This window comes from Globicephala melas, chromosome 12, assembly GCF_963455315.2.
Source record: "Globicephala melas chromosome 12, mGloMel1.2, whole genome shotgun sequence".
Lineage (NCBI taxonomy): Eukaryota > Metazoa > Chordata > Mammalia > Artiodactyla > Delphinidae > Globicephala > Globicephala melas.
Genome location: NC_083325.1, coordinates 27,820,901 through 27,837,460, shown reverse-complemented (window position 1 = coordinate 27,837,460; position 16,560 = coordinate 27,820,901). Strand labels below are relative to the sequence as shown.

Here is a 16,560-nt window from a genome sequence, read left to right as displayed (position 1 = left end):
TCCCAGTGGCCAGAGCTGGAACAATTTGAGTAATACAATATATCACAATAGTATTGGATTATAACCCATAAAATAAAATAAATATCCATGAGTCTAAAGTTATATCAATAAATGATTGAATGAATAAATAAGTAAATGAGGAGAAGAGAAAATTCTTCCTTACAGAAGAATTCTAATAGATACTGCCCCCTCCAAGAAGTGGAACTTAATTCCCCTCTCCTTGTGTGTGACTGGACTCAGAGACTCACCTTCAAAGAATAGAGTATGAAAAATGGAAATTTTACAGTGACAAAACCTGGCAAACACCACCTTAATCAAGTGATCTAGATCAACATCCCTGGTGATAAATCATATTGATTAGCATGTTCCCAACGCTATAAGGGCATTTCACCTCTGTGCCTTTCTAAAAACTCATAGCTGCTTTCTAAACAAGAGAAAGACAACAGACAAATCCAAGTTGAGGGCCATCCTTCAGAATACCTGAGTAGGACCCTTCAAAAGTGTCGAGGTCATGATAACCATCAGAGGTGGGAGGAAATTTATGAGACATGTCCTTCCTTGAGGGGACCTGAGCCATGTACATCCCTAACACATCCCCCAAGTGCGATCCTTAAACACTAGGTTTTAGTTTTACCTGTTATTTTGAAGAAAAGACCTTTTAAAAATTAATTCGTTTATTTATTTTTATTGAGATATAGTTGATTTATAAGATTATATAAGTTTCAGGTGTACAACATAGTGATTCACAATTTTTAAAGTTTATACTCCTTTTATAGTTATTATAAAATATTGGCTATATTCCTTATGCTGTACAATCTATCCTCTTAGCTTATTTATTTTATACATAGTAGTTTGTACCTCTTAATCCCCTACTCCTATCTTGCACCTACCCCTTCCCTCTCCTCTTATAACCACTAGTTTGATCTCTATATCTGTGAGTCTGTTTCTTTTTTGTTATATTCACTCGTTTGCTGTATGTTTTAGATTCCACATATAAGTGATAACATACAGTATTTGTCTCTCTCTGTCTGACTTATTTCACTAAGCATAAGATCCTCCAAGTCTATCCATGTTGTTGCAAATGGCAAAATTTCATTCTTTTTTAGAACTGAGTAGTATTCCATTGTGTATATATATATATATTTAACATCTTTATTAGAGTATAATTGCTTTACAATGGTGTGTCAGTTTCTGCTTTATAACAAAGTGAATCAGTTATACATATACATATGTCCCCATATCTCTTCCCTTTTGCATCTCCCTCCCTCCCACCCTCCCTATCCCACCTCTCTAGGTGGTCACAAAGCACCGAGCTGATCTCCCCGTGCTATGCGGCTGCTTCCCACTAGCTATCTATTTTACGTTTGGTAGTGTATATATGTCCATGTCACTCTCTCACTTTGTCCCAGCTTACCCTTTCCCTTCCCCGTATCCTCAAGTCCATTCTCTAGTAGGTCTGCATCATTATTCCCGTCTTGCTCCTATGTTCTTCTGACCATTTTTTTTTTTTAGATTCCATATATATGTATTAGCATACGGTATTTGTTTTTCTCTTTCTGACTTACTTCACTCTGTATGACGGTCTCTAGGTCCACCCACCTCACTACAAATAACTCAGTTTCGTTCCTTTTTATGGCTGAGTAATATTCCATTGTATATATGTGCCACATCTTCTTTATCCATTCATCTGTCGATGGACACTTAGGTTGCTTCCATGTCCTGGCTATTGTAAGTAGAGCTACAATGAGCATTGTGGTACATGACTCTTTTTTAATTATGGTTTTCTCAGGGCATATGCCCAGTAGTGGGATTGCTGGGTCGTATGGTAGTTCTATTTTTAGTTTTTTAAGGAACCTCCGTACTGTTCTCCATAGTGGCTGTATCAATTTACATTCCCACCAACAGTGCAAGAGGGTTCCCTTTTCTCCACACCCTCTCCAGCATTTATTGTTTGTAGATTTTTTGATGATGGCCATTCTGACTGGTGTGAGATGATATCTCGTTGTAGTTTTGATTTGCATTTCTCTAATGATTAATGATGTTGAGCATTCTTTCATGTGTTTGTTGGCAATCTGTATATCTTCTCTGGAGAAATGTCTAAAAAATATGAAACGCTTCACGAATTTGCGTGTCATCCTTGTGCAGGGGCCATGCTAATCTCTGTATCGTTCCAATTTTAGTATATGTGCTGCCGAAGCAAGCACCCACTGTATGTATATTGTTGGACACTTAGGTTGCTTCCATACCTTGGCCATTGTAAACATGCTGTATGAACACTGGGAGTTCATATGTCTTTTCAAATTAATGTTTTCATTTTCTTCACATATATACCAAAGAGTGGAATTGCTGAATCATATGGTAGTTCTGTTTTTAGTTTTTTGAGGAACTTCCGTACCATTTTCCACAGTGGCTGCACCAACTTACCTTTTCACTTGTACATTTAGTGCACGAGGGTTCTCTTTGCTCCACATCCTTACCAACATTTGTTACTTGTGGTCTTTTTGATGATAGCCGTTCTGAGAGGTGTGAGGTGATATCTCATTGTGGTTTTGATTTGCAGTTCCCTGATGATTAACAATGTTGTGCATTTTTTCATGTGGCTGTTGGCCATCTGTATTTCTTCGCTGGAAAAATGTCTGTTCAGGTCTTCTGCTTATTTTTTAATTGAGTTGTTTGTTTGTTTGTTTTTGATGTTGAGTTGTATGATCTGCCTATGTATTTTGGATATTAACCCCTTATCAGTCATATCATTTGTAAATATTTTCTCCCATTCAGTAAGTTGTCTTTTTGTTTTGTGGATGGTTTCCTTTGCTGTGCAAAAGATTTTAAGCTTAATTAGGTCCCATTTATTTTTTGCTTTTATTTCTTTTATCCTAGGAGACAGAGCCAAAAAGAAAATATTGCTACAATTTATGTCAAATAGTGTTCTGTCCATGTTTTCTTCTAGGAGTTTTATGGTTTCTGACCTTACATTTAGATCTTCAATCCCTTTTGAGTTTATTTTTATATGTGGTGTGAGAAAATGTTCTAATTTCATTCTTTTACATGTAGCTGTCCCGTTTTCCCAACACAATTTATTGAAGAGACTCTCTTTTCTCCATTGTATATTCTTGCCTCCTTTGTTGTAGATTAACTGACCGTAAGTGCATGAATTTATTTCTGGGCTCTCTATTTTGTTCCATTGATCTACATCTCTGCTTTCGTGCCAGTACCATACTCTTTTGATTACTGTAGCTTTGTAGCACAGTCTGAAGGAGAAAAGACGTTTATTCTATCTTTAGAAAATATTACAAAATCATTGTTATGTGAAGACATGGTCAAATGAAACCAAAAAACAGCAGGAGAAAAGTATTACAGAAGTATGTGAGGTGGTTAGCTTTTTAAAATTACATTATTTTCTGGATTTGAGGATGTTTTTGGTATTTGTCAACTTAATTTTTTTTTTAACTTTGGGGATAATTTTAGGTTTACAGAAAAGCTCCAAAACTAGTACAGAGAGTTCCCATTTATCCTTAACCCAGCTTCCATTAATGTTAACATTTTACAGGTACATTCATCCAAACTAAGAAACCAACATTTGGTACAATATCATTAACTAGACTACAGACTTTATTCCGATTTCACCAGTTTTTCCATTAACATCATTTTTTCTTTTCCAAGATCCAATCCAGGATCCCACATTGCATTTGGTCATCATGTCGCCTTAGTTTCCTCCCACCTGTGATGTTTACTTGACAGTAATTAATTAAATGATACACTTGCTTTATATGATTTTCTGAATTTGTGTTATATTTAACAATAACAAATTAAAAACAAAAACAATCATAATGGTTTCTCATTGCTCTTAGAGTAAGGGCAGCCAGCCTCAGCCTGGCCAGTGAGGCCCAAATGACCTTGTGCCAACCTACCTGTACAGCCTCTCCCTGACTCATAGTAGCCTAGTCAAGCCGGCCTCCTTTCCATCTCTTGTATTTTACCTTGCTCCTTCCTGCCACAGGGGCTTTGCACCTGCTATTTCCTCTCCCTGGCACACTCTTTCCTCCTCTTTGCCAAGGTAACTCCTACTCCTCTGTTGATATCATTTCAGCATCTCTCATGCAGTCCAGCCTTGCCTGGCCTCCCTAGCTGTGCAGAATCTCCTTACCACAGGCTCTCATTGCTGTCCACAGGGGCAATGCTACATTGGTTTGAGTTTTCAAGGAGAGGCTAGAGAACCTGAATCGCTGTGTAGAGTGAGAAGAATTTCAAGTTTCCCACAGCCACCTAGCAATCCATGAGGGAGGGGCAGGCAGAAGAGATCAGAGGGGACAGCAGAACCAGCAAAATGCAAGAGGCATATGTTTTTAAGCACGACTTTTGTTATTCTAATTTTAGTGCATTAGGGGCAGATGACATGGTCTGTATGATATTGATTCTATGAAATTTATTACAGCTTCTTTCACGGCCAGTTTAAATGTTCTTCTGGCGCTCAAAAAGAGTGTGAGTTCTCTGTTGGGTGTAGGGTTCTATTATACCTAATAGATCAAATTTATTAATTGTATTGTTTAGATCATCAGTATCTCTAATTTTTGTCTTGTTCTGTTGGTATCTAGGTTTCTAAGGGGAGTGACTTTGGAGTTACACAGGCTTAAGGATATTTATTTATAAGTAAAAAGATAAAGATTAATTTCTAAAAATTATACATTTTTCAAATTGTTGGGGTTGGGGAGAAACAACAAAGAAAACACAGACCAGAAAGCAAAATGAGGGAAAACGAAGGGGTATTAAAAAGCAATCTGAATCTATAAAAGATGACACAACTAAATCTATCTGCATAACAATAATTGAATGGGAGAGACTTGCCAGCTGAAAGAAAATACTTTCAGATACAGTTTTTAAAAACTTAATGAAAATATATGCTATCAATAAAAGATATGCCTAAAATAAAAATGCTCAAGGAGTTTGAAAGTAAAAGAATTGAAAGTCAGTGGGTTTTAAAATAACTTGACGGCTTTCTGCCCATGGATGCCGCCAAGTGAGCATCGTTGATGTCTCCCCCCTCCACTGCCGTCATGTCTAAGTCAGGGTCTCCCAAAGAGCCCGAACAGCTGCGGAAGCTCTTCATCGGAGGTTTGAGCTTTGAAACAACCGATGACATTCTGAGGAGCCATTCTGAGCGATGGGAAGCGCTCACAGTTTGTGTGGTAATGAGGGATCCAAGCACCAAGCGCTCCAGAGGCTTCGGGTTTGTCACATATGCCCTTGCAGAGGAGGTGGATATGGCCATGAATGCAAGGCCACACAAGGAACAGAATAGAAAGTCCGGAAATAGCCTTACATGTGCATAGGATTTAATCTATGATAAAGATGATATCTCAAATATGTAAGAAAAGGACAACTTTACTTCCCACTTGTAAAAAAAAGTCATAAATATTAAATACAAAGGTAGAATTCCAGCTCATAAAAAAAATGTCAGATAAAGATCTACACATTAAAAACCCCACTCAAGTAATAGAATAAAATATAGGAGTTTACTTTTATATTTGGGGTTGCATCTCAACTGCTCAGAGAATTTGAATAAACAGTTCACAAGGGAAATACAAAGGGCAGTTTAACATATGCAAAAAAGTTTAACCTCACTGGTAGCTTAAAATTGTAAATGAATACAAAGTGATACCCAGTGTGGGGGGCAAAAGGATACCCTTGGGGTGAGTATAAACTGGCAAAGCCTTTTTAGAGACCAATTCAGCAATATCGATCAATAATTTAAAACAAGTTATCCCTATAATCTGGCAAGTCCATTTCAAGGAATTTACACTGTGGAAATCCTCACATAAATGTACAGAGAACATTGTAAAAGGATGTTCATTTCTGCTTTAAAACAGCAAACCACTTGGGATGGAGCCTAAATATCCATTAATAGAGATGAAGTCACAGCATATCAGAGAAAAGGCCATGAGTGCTGCAGGCTGCTGAGGAAAGGGGAGCCGTAGTCTCACTGGCCCTGTGCTGAGAGTCTGAGGGTCACTCAGACCTTCAGTCCCATCCAGGATGAGCTGTGGTCTTCAAGTGCCAGAGCTTCTTTATACTGCTAGACTTCAGCTTTGGTGACTAACTTCTCATTTATTTTTAGAAAAACACTTAAGCCCTAGGCCTTTTAGTTAGGCAAATTATAAAGATATATCCAACATCCTATTTTAAAATAAAAAAAGTTTAAAACAGTAAGACTCTCTGCATATTTTATATTGCCGAGGATGGAGGGGAAAAGTGTCTTTGTAAATGGTTCCGTTTCATTCATGTATTGATTCAACAAATGAGGGACAGACACAGCCTCTCAAGAAGCTGTCTTCACGGAGGGAGAAACTCTCGCGAGGGAACAGTTATTAAATACTTAACCACAAAAATACAAAACTGAAAACTTCAGTAAGCACTGGGAAGGGATGGCACAGGATATGGGAGGCTGTATTATGGGGGCTTATATGTAGGAGTCTATAGGATAGGGAATATAGCTAGACTTCATTTTGGTTGGTCAGGGAAGGTTTCCCTGAGGAAATTGCCTTAGGTGAGACCCAAGAAAGGTGAGAAGCAGAAAGGAATCCCAGAAGAGTTTGCATAAAAAGGAAAGGGCTTGTGCAAAGGCCCAAGGTAGGGAATTGCTGGGAACTTTTATGACATTAAGAAAAGGCTGGTGTGGCCTGAGTATGGAGTGGGATGGCAGGAGGGAAAGGCAGGAGCCTGTGGGCCACTTTAAGGATTTGGGATTTTCTACTAAGGGCAATGCAAAACTATTTGTGGATTAGGAAAACGTTTATTTTCAACAAATATGATTCAGACCAGGCAGTCTCCAGAGTTTTGGGCAAGGGTGTGGGTATGTACTAGTCAAAACAGTTACCCACAGGAAATTGGGAGGAGAGCCAGGAAGGCAGCCAGAAGTACTCCAGGGTGAATCTCCTCTTCAATATGGAGACGCTGAGGAGCCCCCACTGGCAGTGCCAAAGCACATTTGTGGGGCTGTTTTGTGAGGCTGTGCACAAGCTATAATTCAGACAGATGAATCCAGACATTGGGAGGTACACTGATGGTGTTCTTGGGTGGGGATGGGATGCAGGAAACGGGTAAGTTTTGAGTAAGTTCTGCCATATTGATGGGGAATTGTGCTGCCTAATTTTCCAATTAAAAAAAATTCAGATTATAATATGAAATTTTAAAGTTTTTAGTGTTTGCAGCAATTTCAAAGTTTATAAAATATAAATCAAATACATTTGAGATTGGATATTTTATTAGTTGCCTGTAGCCATTACAATAAATTACCACAAACTTTGTGACTTAAAACAGCACAAATGTATTCCCTTGCTGTTCTAGGGTCCAGATATCTGCAATCAGTTTTACTGGTCTAAAATCAAGGCATCAGCAGGACTGTGCTCCTTCTGGAGGCTCTAGGGGAGAATCTACTTCCTTGCATTTCAGAGCTTTTGGCAATGCCTGCATTCCTTAGCTCCTGACCCCTTCCTCCAGCCTCTTGTTTCCATCTTCACATCTCTTACTTCTGTAGTCAAATCAACCCCTGCTTCCTTCTTATAAGGGTACTTGTGATTACATGTAGGGCCCACATACGTGGATAATCCAGAATAATCTTCCCATTTCAAGATCCTTAACTTAGTCACATCTTCAGAGTCCCTTTTGCTATATGTATAAAATTATATTCACAAGTATCAGGGATTAGTATCTGAATATCTTTGGGGCCATTATTCAGCTTATCACAGGTATATAGTTGAATATAGCCCTCAGATTTGAACCTATCTCAGATTTTCCCCCAGCTACAATAATAAAATGTCCCTAAATTATCCCAATACTCTGGGCCCTAAACCTATGATACTTTTTTTTAACAGCTTTACTGAGGTTCAATGTATATGCTCTAAAATTCACCCATTGTAATTATATAAGTACATACATAATTCAATTATGTTTAGTAGATTTACAGAGTTATGCAACTATGACAACAATCCAGATTTTTTGCAGTCAATCCCCACCCCTAAATCCGGCCCAGGCATCCACCAATCTACTTCTATCTGTATAGATTTACCTTTTCTGTATACTTCGTGTTAATGGGATCATATCATATACAGTCATTTGTGTCTAGCTTTCACTTAGTATAATGTTTTTGAGGTTCATCTCCGTCATAGTGTGTGTCAGTAATCAGTAGTTACTCCTTTTTATCACTGAGTAGTGTTCCATTGCGTGAATAAATCACATTATGTTTATCCATTGAGCTGTTAATGGACATTTGGATTATTTCCTAGTTTTGGCTATTGTGAGTATTGCTGCTACGAATATTCATGTACAACGCTTTGTGTGGACATATGTTTTCATTTGTAAGCTTATTTTTAATTTTTTAAGGAACTGCCAAACTGTTTTCCAAAGTGGCTGTACCACTTTACACTCCCGTCACGAATGTATGTGGAATCCAGTTTCTCCACGTCCTTGCCAACACTTGTATAGAATATCTTTTTCCCATTGAATTGCCTTGGAAACTTTGCCAAAACTAAATTGACCTTATGTGTGAGGGCTTATTTCTGGACTCTCAATTCTATTTCATTGGTCTATATGTCCATCTTAATGCCAGTACCATGTTGTGTTGATTACTGTAATTCTGTAGTAAGTTTTGAAATCAGAAATTGTGAGTCCTCCAAACTTTTTTCTTTCAAGATTGTTTTGGCTATTCTAGATCTTTTGCATTTCCATATTAATTTTAGAATTAGCTTGTCAATTTCTGCAAAAAACACAGCTGGGATTTTGATAGGGATTGCCTTGAATCTGTAGATGAATTGGGGCAGTATAATCATCTTAACAATAGTAGTTTTTTTGTGAATTTCTTAGCATTTTCTATAAGCAGGATCATGTCATTTTTGAATAAAGACAGTTTTACTTCTTTTCCAATGTGAATTGCTTCATTTTTATTTTTTACTTTTTGGCCTTATCACACTAACTAAAACCTCCAGCACAATGTTGATTAAAAGTGGCAACAGGGAATTCCCTAGAAGTCCAGTGGTTGGGACTCTGTGCTTCCACTGCAGGGGGCATGGGTTCAATCTCTGGTTGGGGAACTAAGATCCCACATGACACCCGGTGCAGCCTCAAAAAAAAAAACAAAGAAAAAAAAATGGCAACAGCAGATATCCTTGCCTTGTTCCTGAATTTATAGGGAAACATTCAGTCTTTTACCACGACATTTAATATTGACTGTAGGGACTTCCTTGGTGGCTCAGTGGTTAAGAATCTGCCTGCCAATGCGGGGGACATGGGTTCCAGCCCTGTTCCGGGAAGATCCCACATGCTGTGGAGCAGCTAAGCCCATGCGCCACAACTACTGAGCCTGTGCTCTAGAGCGCACAAGCCACAACTACTGAGCCTGTGTACTACAAGTACTGAAGCCCACGCGGCTAGAGCCTGTGCTCCACAACGTGAGAAGCCACCACAATGAGAAGCCCGCGCACCATGATGAAGAGCAGCCCCCACTCGCCACAACTAGAGAAAGCCCGTGCGCAGCAGCGAAGACCCAGCACAGCCAAAAAATTAAAATAAATTAAGTATGTATATATTGACTGTAGATTTTAGTTAGATACACTTTATCACATTGAGAAAGTCCCCTTTTATTCCTAGCTTAAGAGCTTTTATCATTAATGGATGGTGGATTTTGTCAAATGTTTTTTCCACATCTACTAAAATGACATTATGGTTTTTGTCATTTATTTTATTAATATGGTGATTTACCTTCATTGATTTTCAGATGTTAAACCAACCTTGCACTAACTATTTATATGTTGCTGCATTTTACTTGATAATGTTGTGTTAAGGATTTTTGCAAGTATGTTCATAAGAGATATTGGTCTGTTTTCATAGAATGAGTTGAGGAGTGTTCCTTTCTCCTCGGCTTTATGAAAGAATTTGTGAAAGATAATATTATATCATCTTTAATTATCTAATAGAATTCACGAGTGAAATGTTCTGGAACTGAGCTTTTATTTTTTTGGCTGTGCTGAGTCTTTGTTGCTGTGTGCGGGCTTTTCTGTAGTTGCGGCTAGCAGGGGTTACTCTTCGCTGCAATGTGCAGGCTTCTCATTGCAGTGGCTTATCTTGTTGCAGAGCACAGGCTCTAGGTGTGCGGGCTTCAGTATTTGCAGCATGCGGGCTCAGTAGTTGCTGTACGAGGGCCCCAGAGCCCATGGGCTTCAGTAGTTGCGGCATGTGGGCTCAGTAGTTGTGACACACAGGCTTAGTTGCCCCATGCATGTGGGATCTTCCTGGCCCAGGGATCAAACCCATGTGCCCTGTACTGGCAGGCAGATGCTTATTTATTTAGTTAGTTTTGGCTGCATTGGGTCTTCGTTGTTGTATGCGGGCTTTCTCTAGTTGTGGTGAGCGGGGGCTACTCTTTGTTGTGGCGCATGGGCTTATTGCAGTGGCTTCTCCTGTTGCGGAGCACGGGCTCCAGGCACACAGGCTTCAGTAGTTGTGGTTTGCAGGCTCCAGAGTGCAGGCTCAGCAGTTGTAGCACATGGGTCTTAGTTGCTCTGCAGCATGTGGGTCTTCCCAGACCAGGGATCGAACCCGTGTCTCCTGCATTGTCAGGTGGATTCTCAGCCACTGTGCCACCAGGGAAGTCCCCTCAGAGACATTTTTTAATGTGGCTCTTAGTACAGCAAGCCTTTTGAAGCCTTGTTGCCTGAGAATTTCTTTTTGAAGTATAGTTGATTTATAATATTGTGTTAGTTTCAGGCATACTGCATAGTGATTCAGGGGTTTTTTTCAGGTTATATTCCATTATAGGTTATTACAGGTTATTGAATATAATTCCCTGTGCTATACAGTAAATCCTTGTTGCTTACCTATTTTATGTATAGTAGTTTGTATCTGTTAATTCTGTACTCCTAATTTGTCCTATCCTCCTTCTCCCCTTTGGTAGCCATAAGTTTGTTTTCTATGTCTGTGAGTCTGTTTCTGTTTTATATATAGATTCATTTGTATTATTTTTTTAGATTCCACATATAAGTGGTATAATATATTTATCTTTCTCTGTCTGACTTACTTCACTAAGTATAATATTCTCTAGGTCCATCCATGTTGCTGCAAATGGCAATACTTCATTCTTTCTTATGGCTTAGTAATATGCCATTGTATGTTGTATACCACATCTTTTTAAGCCAATTGTCTGTTGATGGGTACTGGGTTTGTTTCCATGTCTTGGCTGTTGTAAACAGTGCTGCTATGAACATTAGGGAGCATGTGTCTTTTCAAATTAGAGTTTTCTTTTTTCCTAGATATATGCACAGGAGTGGGATTCCTGGATCGTATGGTAGCTTTATTTTTGGTTTTTTAAGTACCCTCCATACTGTTTTCCATAGTGGCTACACCAATTTACATTCCCACCAACAGTGCAGGAGGGTTCCCTTTCCTGAGACTTTTTTTTTAAGTCTTTTCACATTTGAAAGACAAGCTGGCTGGATATAAAATTATAGGTTCAAAGTTATTTTCTTTTAGTACTTAACAAATATTACTCCATTGTCTTCTGTGCCCAATGCTGTGACTGAGAGGTCTAATATCAATTTAACACTGTTAGAATTTTCTCTTTGGCATTTTTAAATTTTGACATCCATTATCTCATGTGGGCTTTCCCTTCTCTCTTTTATTTTCTACTCTATGGCCCTTTCAATCTGAGGTCATTCATCCTTTTTAAATCTGAAGAATGTAGATCTATTGTTCTTCAAATATATTCTTCTTTTCAGTTTCATTTTCTCCTTCTGAATTCTTGTTATGTGGATGTGGGTGTTCTACTTCTTTCCTCCTTATTTCTTAACTTTTATTTTTTATCTCCTCATTCTTCAATGAGTCCTTCTTGGACTCACATCTCAATATGATATTCTGACTAATTGATCTATTTTTATCTGTTATATATCTCAATTATTATTTTCTTTATTTCAATTATTATCTTTTTCCTTTGATTCTTTCAAATTTCTTCTTGTTTTTGTTTTACACTGCTAATATCTCTTCTGTGTATTTATAGAACTGATTTGAAATTCTTGGCCCATCTGTACTAATGAATATTTCTGCTTCTGTCCTGCTGTTTCTGATCTTACATGTTGTGATTTTATTTTTCTTTTGGTTTAATTTTACTCTTTGAGTATCTCAACATTTTGGCTTGTTAGCCCATATTCCCTGGGGGTATTGGCTGCTCTGTCCTACACTGACTTTGGGGGAAGGACAGAAGGCCACTCAGTGTCTGCTAGCCTGTTAAGTTCAAGGAGAGGACAGGGACTCAGATCTCGAGTGGAGTACCCCAGGCATCACGCAGTCACAGGTCATCACTCCTGCTTGTTGGCATTTGGCCCCCAAACTCCTTGGGTTCTTGCTTTCACTTTCCACCCTGTGTTGAAAGGAAGCTGCCTCTACTGATTGGAAAGGCCAGCCTGGGGGTTTGGAGGACAAAGGGTGGAGGAGTGAGGGATTACTCAAAAACAGTTGTTCCCCCAGTTTATCAACTCTTGACACTGGCAGGGCTTTATGCTGCCCTGAATTCATCCCCAGAGACACCCTGACCAGCGGTCTGAGCCACTGCATCTGCAGTTCTGCAGCGAAGGACAAGCAATGACCGTCCAATGCAAAGGTGTGGGAGAGGCAAGAGCAAAAAGTCAATCACTTTTCCACACCTATGGTCAATTAATCTTCGACAAAGGAGGCAAGAATATACAATGGAGAAAAGACAGTCTCTTCAGCAAGTGGTGTTGGAAAAGCTGGACAGCCACATGTAAATCAATGAAGTTAGGACACTCCCTCACACCATATACAAAAATAAACTCAGAATGGCTTAAAAACTTAAATATAAGATATGACACCATAAAACTCCTAGAAGAGAACATAGGCAAAACATTCTCTGACATAAATCATAGCAATGTTTTCTTAGGTCAGTCTCCCAGGGCAATAGAAATAAAGGCAAAAATAAACAAATGGGACCTAATCAAACTTATAAGCTTTTTCACAGCAAAGGAAACCATAAACAAAATGAAAAGACAGCCTACGGACCAGGAGAAAATATTTGCAAATGATGTGACCAACAAGGGCTTTATTTCCAAAATATACAAATAGCTCATACAACTCAGTAACAAAAAACCAAATAACCCAATCAAAAAATGGGCAGAAGACCTAAACAGACATTTCTCCAAAGAAGACATACAGATGGCCAAAACTCATGTGCTCAACATCACTAATTATTAGAGAAATGCACATAAAACTACAATGAGGTATTACCTCACACCAGTCAGAATGGCATCATCAAAAAGTCTACAAATAATAAATGCTGGAGGGGGTGTGGAGAAAAGGGAACCCTCCTACACTGTTGGTGGGAATGTAAATTGGTGCAGCCACTGTGAAAAACAGTGTGGAGGTTCCTTTAAAAACTAAGAATAGAGTTACCATATGATCCAGCAATCCCACTCCTAGGCATATATCCAGAAAAGACAAAAGCTCTAATTTGAAAAGATACATGCGCCCCAATGTTCATAACGGCACTATTTACAATGGCCGAGACATGGAAGCAAACTTAGTGTCCATCAACAGATGAATGGGTAAAGAAGATGTGATAGATAGATAGATAGATAGATATAGATATAGATATACACACACACACAATGGAAAAGAGTGAAATAATGCCATTTGCAGCAACATGGATGGACCTAGAGATTATTATATTAAATGAAGTAAGTCAGACAAATATCATATCACTTATATGTGGAATCTAAAAAATAGTACAAATGGACTTATTTACAAAACAGAAACAGACTCACAAACATAGAAAACAAACTTATGGGGGGTGGGATGAATTGGGAGATTGGGATTGACATAGATACAGCACTGTGTGTAAAATAGATAACTAATGAGATCCTACTGTGTAGCACAGGGAGCTCTACCCAGTGCTCTGTGGTGACCCAGATGGGAAAGAAATCCAAAAAAGAGGAGATATATGTATACGTATAGCTGATTCACTTTGCTGTACAGCAGAAACTAACACAACATTGTAAAGCAACTATACGCCAATAAAAATCAATAAAGAAAAGATTAAAAAGAAAGAAAACAAACTTATGGTTACCAAAGGGGAAGGGGGAGAGGGATAAATTGGGAGTATGGGATTAAACCGCACATTACCATAAATAAAATTAAAAACAAGGATTTACTGTATAGCACAGGGAACTAGATTCAATATCTTGTAATAAACTATAATGGAAAAAAAGCAAAAAATGGATTTTAAAAAGTCAATCACTTTTCTTTTATCCTTATGGTTACAGCTACCCTTGCCTTGGACTGTAACTACCCTCCACCCACACACACACACACAACCACAAACACACAGTCCAATTCTAAGTAGCTGTTTAGCTCCCCAGTGGTTTCTTCTTTGTTGCTATTTCCAGGATTTCATATTTCTCTCTATAATTCCTCCTGTGTTCAGCTCAGGGAGGGAGCCAGCTGCTCAAGTGAATTCCCATCTTGGCAGGAACTGGGGCAGCCATGAGATGTCTATTAGTCAATTCGAAGGAGAGGTAAACTAGACAGTTGGATAGACAAGTAAGGGGAGAGACTGGGGCTAGAGATACATATTTGAGTCATCAGGGCATAGGTGGTTTTTCAAGCCATGAGTCTGGATGCAATCCTCTGGGGAAGGAATATAAATAGAGGAGGCATTTTGTATAGATACAGGAGTATATTTTGAAAAATATACTCCTTACTGTAAGTAAAATTCTAAATCTGGTTTGTACATTAATCCCTTATCAATTTGGCCAGTGTGAATCAGTCCTGGTGAGAATGCTCACTTTGGGGACCTCACAAAATTCAAGTGTCTGGTTCAGCAAATCTAAGGCTCAGAACCTGGCCTGTTATGTCTCCATGGTCATGTGCCATGCCCTGTCCCCACCACCAGACTCCCTCTGCTCACATTTCCTATATTAGTTTAACTTCCTGGGATAATGTGAGGGGTAGAAAAAATGGTGCTTATAAAAAAGTTTTGGAAATCAATAGCGTCTGAACAATTGTAAAATACATAATCTTTCTAACTGTGATGTTCCTTTTCTCTCTGAGTGGGCAAATAGATGTGTTCACATCCTCACAGCATGCTCAGGACTTGAGGACAAGCTCCTGCACAGGCTGAAGATCCATGAGTCAGGTGACAGCAGATCCTGAGGCATATGGAAGAGCACAACTGGGCTGTTGTCATTGCTTGGGGTACCCAGGGGCTCAGGCAGGTTCCCACTCAGCCAGGAAGTTAACTGAAGAGGCTGAGTGAAGGCACAGGCAGAGAATGTACAATCAAAGACCAGTGAGTAGGGAGATCGGAGACCACAGCCTGGACATCTGAGACCCTGGTAGGCAAAAGAGGGCACTCCAAATTTTAAGATCTCCCAGCATTCAAAAACCCTCACTATCCTGTGATTTCTTCAAAAGACCTTATCTTCCACCCCATTCCATCAAGCCATAGCTAAAATATTGTCATGGCCAACACCAAACCACTGTTGAAACCCTAGCCTCTCAATATCCCACTTTCTGACACCAACCTGCTACCCCTCCAACTCTTGTACCCTTAGTCTCTCAATGCTTGCTCTTCAATCTTATTGAGGCTTCTATCCCTTGACAACCAGTATTCACTGAGTATCTACTATGTGCCAGGTATAGTATTAGGTGCTTTCCTTCCTCATTCCCTCCTATTGGATGCTCCAAGGAGCATCACTCTCAACCTGACCCCTCAAACTTCCACTGCACCTGCCCCAAACAAGGTCTACCACCCAACTTCAACAATCCTGCTAGGAAGGAATTCCCTGGAAGTCCAATGGTTAGGACTCTGTGCTTCCACTGCAGGGGGCATGGGTTCCATCACTGGTCTGAGAACCAAGAGTCTGCATGCCACGCAGCACAGCCAAAAAAAAAAAAAAAACCAAAAACCCAATCCTGCTCTGAAAGGGTCCTTTGATCAGGCACCAACACCATCAGTCCCCGACCATCACACATAAGCACATACACTCAGAGAAACGAGCCAGTAACATCCTTGAATAATATTCACAGCTTCCACAACAAATCATCCTGAGCCATCTACCCTTCCCAGCCTGTTTCTAATCCTTCAGACTTCCAGTTTCTGGTTCCTTGTTTGCCTGTTTAGGACCACACCTTGCCCCTCACTCCTGTTCGGCCTGCTGTCTTTCCTCTCAGGCTCCATCCTATTAGAACCTATTAGAACCTTTACTTACTCTGCTCCTATATGGTGGCTTCCTTGCCTGTCTCACTCTTTCACAGATGCACTTCCTGCCTCCCCGCCCCACCCACCCGCCACCCCTGCCGTCTGGAGTCCACCTCACCCACAGCTTGTCCTGAAGTTACCAGTAGCCTCCAAGTTGCCAAATTCAGTAGATTCTTTGCAGTCCTTCCTTGGCCTCTCTGAGGCAATTGACACAGCAGAAAACTTCCTTTTTAAAAGGGAATTTACACAAATACTATGTAAGTACATTCTATTATTCCAAAAGAAAAAAGAAATCAAAACCATACTGA

General features: G+C 39.4%; 1 non-coding gene across 1 annotated transcript; it reads right to left on the bottom strand.

Moving 5' to 3' along the window:
* Positions 1 to 2,100: 2,100 nt before the first annotated feature.
* LOC115864231 (U6 spliceosomal RNA) lies at positions 2,101 to 2,204 on the bottom strand. The gene has a single exon (XR_004043866.1). It is a non-coding gene; the product is annotated as a U6 spliceosomal RNA (small nuclear RNA).
* Between the last annotated feature and the right edge of the window lie 14,356 nt (positions 2,205 to 16,560).